Source organism: Panthera leo, chromosome E3 (genome assembly GCF_018350215.1).
Source record: "Panthera leo isolate Ple1 chromosome E3, P.leo_Ple1_pat1.1, whole genome shotgun sequence".
Classification (NCBI taxonomy): Eukaryota; Metazoa; Chordata; class Mammalia; order Carnivora; family Felidae; genus Panthera; species Panthera leo.
The window spans coordinates 12,267,987-12,272,338 of NC_056694.1; positions in this window are offsets into that span (position 1 = coordinate 12,267,987).

Consider the following 4,352-nt stretch of genomic DNA (forward strand, 5'->3'; position numbering starts at 1 on the left):
GTTTTGTATACAGCGTCGCCTCTGATTCTGTGCTAGTTAGGGTAACGCTAGCTGCTGTAACAAAGAAACCTCCAAATCTCAGCAGGCTGTCACACTCTGTCCCCTAATTATCTACAGTAGGTGTCCCCGGTTGACAGGTGGCTTTCCTCCACCTAATGAATCCAGGACCCAGGTTTTTCCTTGCCATGGCTCTACCGTCTGTGCTACAGGATTCTGGAGTGTTCATCGTCCGGCTGGCGGGCCCAAGAAGAAGTAGGGAAAGCATACCCATCCCTAATCACTTCAGTTCACACGGAAGACGAATCCAGACATCACCCGGATGCAAGAGAGAGTCCGCAGATGTCGCAGCTGGCTGCATGACCCCTTCCCAGAGACAAGTCTACACTGCACAGAGGGAGCACACATTTTAGGGGATAACTAACCATCTCCCGTCCTCCCTCTCTCCCTCCTCTCTCCTCCTCCCCCCCACCCAGAGCTGTGAACCCACAAACAAACCCTATGAATTAGGCATAGTTTTTCCATTTCACTAACGATGAAACAGGCTTTTGCAAATTTCCTAAAGTCTCAGGGTAAGTGGGTTGGGATAATAACCCAGGTCTGTAAGACTCTAAAACCCTGGATTTTTCTAACATATCATGTGACATGTAACAAGTATTTGTACAGCTTTTTCAATATACAAAGCACTTGGGGCTTATTGGGAACTGGTGTGTGAAACAGCACCCCCCCCCCCCGGTTTATATAAATAATGTATTTCGCACAGTTTTACCCATTGATTTTGAATGAATTAGTGTATACCCCAGGGGACTTCGAACATTGATATATTTGTTTATTCCTGATGGGGTTTTTTTTCATGTTCATTTTAGACCATAGCCTATTTTCATAGTATAATTCTTAACATGGCAGAAATTGTCTTAGAAGATGTATAGATTTGGCTGCAATTTCCATGGAAAGCTTACTCATAATTTTTTTCAACAACTTTGGCTTGGTTTGTGGTCCACGAAAAATAAAAGCAATACTTGGAACTGCTTCTGCCTGGGTTCAGTAAATTAATGTGGTTAGTTCTGGTTTATAGTTAAGTCGAATTCTGATTCCTAGTAAAAACAAAGTCTCATTTCAAGTCAAATAGCCTGTTATACGTTTTATTTTTTTTTTTAATTTTGTTTTCAGCACAGAGCTGTTTCCTCCGTCACTGAGGCAGTAAATCTTGGGTCAGATGAAGATTTCTTCTTTCCTGTCACAGTGCCCCCTCCAGCTCTTCCCCTGATGCATTTCACGTCTATTTCACCTCCTACAGTTTAGTTCTATTGACTGTTCACATCATCAAAATGGAGTTTCTGAGTTTGTTTTTGTTTGTGGGGAGCCTCAACTAGGAAGTAAGCATGACGGGTGTTCCAGTCACCTATCTCTGCATAACCACCCAGCCTAAAAGCTAGTGACATAAAACAACCATTGTGTTACGTCTGTGGGTTCTGCAGGTCTGACATTTGAGAAGGACTCTGTGGAGACACTTTGGCTCTGCTCCCTGATGTCTGGGACCTCAGCTTCAAAAGACGCAACAGCTGGGGGTGAGTTGACAGCTGGGGGCTAGGCCCATCTGAAGGTCTCCTCGCTCACCTGCTCAATGACTGATACTGACCAGGACCTCAGATGAACTCTTGGCTGGGTCATCTTTACCTGTGGCCTCCCCATGGGTCCTGAGCTTCCTCACGGCGTAACAGCTGGGTGCTAAGTGCAAGTGGCCCAAGAGGACAGGGCAGGATGACCTACTGGACACATCACGTGGCATCATTTCTACCATAGCATTAGTTGGGCGCAATCACAAAGTTCCACCCAGGTTCAAGCGCAGGGGAGGGACCCCACCACTCAGCAGGAGGGGGTGGCCAAAGTCACACGGTAAGAAGGTGTGGGGTAGGAGCCATGTTGGAGATTAATCGGGATTAATCCAAACGGATTAATCCAAACGGAATGACAATACAGAGAGGTTAATTTTATAGACCAGACGTAGCTGTTTACAGATGCACAGAGCTGGCCCCTACAGAGCAAGCCCCTCCATTCCAAGCTTCTGGAACGTCAGCCCCCCCACCCTCCCTCCCACGGCAATGCCCAGGCACGTGTCCCCACCACACAAGGTCCAGAAGACAGTTCTCCAAGGCTCGGGTAAAGTCTTGGGTCTCCCTCTCAAATCTGCCCTCCCTATCCCAGGCTGAATGACAACAGAAACATCCACTCCTTCAAATGTATGGTCCTGCCTTTCGGTACCGCCCAATGCGTCAGAACACGTTAGTTTGACGTTAGTTTATTTCTCAGGGCAGAGTGCGTTTGATACTGAGTTTACACGATGTGGGGCCTCCGATGAATGGCCCAGGCTGGGTTTCAGCCATGGTGTTCAGGGTTCTATGAGCTATCCTCCCGCAGAAAGGGTGTGAATGTACCTTCCTATGTCTTCTGAGTTTCTCTCCCAATTTCTTGTGAGCAAACGCACGAAAATACATGCACACACAGCTTCCAAGCACATAATCACATCTGATACTCGAAATTACCTGTTGGAATAGGTATTACTATCCCCATTTTGCAGGCGAAGAAACTAAGGCTTAGCCGGAGTTAGGAGCCATGCCCAAACGTCTTTAAACCAGGATTAACCAGCCAATTTCTAAACTCCTTTGTGTTTTTTGCCTCAGACCGCACTGGCTGCGCGGATTCAGAAATTCTCATTTTGAATCTCATACACAGAAGTCAATATTTCCTACCTGATATTAACTCATTCATCATTTCCTTTGCAGAGTCTTTGCTTCGGGTTGTAGGTAGCTCCCCACCACCGCTCTCCCTCCTCCTTCCCCACCCCTCCCTTTGAGGCCGTCAATTTATTTTCGATCATTATCGCTTTGGCTTGAATCTGCACCGGTTTCCTCTAAGTGATAGAACACCCTGTATCCCAAAGAGAAATGCCACTATTCTGCAAAGCAAGCCTTTGAGTCTCTTTCTAAAGAGAGTTCCTGCAGTGTGGCAGATTTTAATGACCCCCATCTCTCATGCCTGCATTGGGTCACCTGAGCCACACTGCTCCAAATGATCCAACCATCTCATAATGCAGGCCGTGGCAGACTCAGGCTCACCGCAGGGTACCCGGCCTAATTCATTACACCATTCAAAGCCATAAATCACAGGATTCTCCCCCTTCCCTCCCTTCCCTCCCACCAAAACGAGAGCTCACATGAAATCTATTTACATGGCATGATTATTCAATTAATTTTTTCATTACGCTTGCCAGGAAGCATTGCCAGGATTTCTCAAACTGCCCTGTGTGTTTGCATTACTGATGACGGTGGCCCGTGCTCCTTAATTTAGCGATCCTGGCCCCTTGGGAGGTCATGCCGAGCCATACGCAGACTGGGGACCAGGGAGGGGGTGGCTGCCTGGTGAGGAACCTGAGTGCCCGACATGTGTTTAGGATAATCACAGAGATATTAACAACTCTACGTGCTATCCCCATGGCCCCATCGCCACTGCAGTGTTCTTCACACAGGCGTGGAGCTGTTATCCTCAGCAGCCGAGGTGATTACAGGAGCCCCTGATTGTTCTGTCTCTTTGACCCCTTCCAATCTATCCCCCACACAGGCTGCTCTAGTGATCTCTCTCCAATGTGAATCCGACTTGCTCTTACACATCGGTGCTGCCTGGAGGTCCATGGGACAAAGTACAAACTCCCAGCTTGCTCTGCATGCGACACCCAGCGTGATCTGGCCTGACCCACCTGGCCGGCTCAGCCCATGCTCCCTAATCCCTCAGCCACATAAATACCTCCAAGGCGCTCACAATTCCTCAGCAAAAACAGGCTCTCCCTGGCACCCTGGCTATTCTTCTGTCTGAGGTGCCTTATATTTCCTGACCACCCCCCCCCCCCGACAAATTTGTACCCACTGTTTAATACCCAGCTCAAATGTCACTTCTCATGGGAAGTTTTTGTGGCTCTCTCTCACAAGGCACCAGCAATCTTTTTCTGTGATGTCCATAGCACATTGTACATGCCTTTCTCGTAGCCTGGACCTGAGATTTTATTTCTCTTTCCCACGAGTTAGTTAGATCAGAGCCCTGCTCATTATTTCCTGTAGCCCATCAAGACAGGGACTCTCAAAATGACAACTTTGAGGAGAAAAAAAAAAAAAGATGATTTGAAATTCACCTAGACCTCTTGAGAAGCCCCAGAACTGATACTTGTAACAGCTTCCAAAGTTGCTTCTTTTGCTGCTAACTTGGCCAAGTCTGTTGATCTTGAGTTAGAGACCTATCATCCCAGCACATGCTCTGCCTCAGGAAGTGGTCTAACGGCTGCTTCCCGAATGAATGGAAAAACG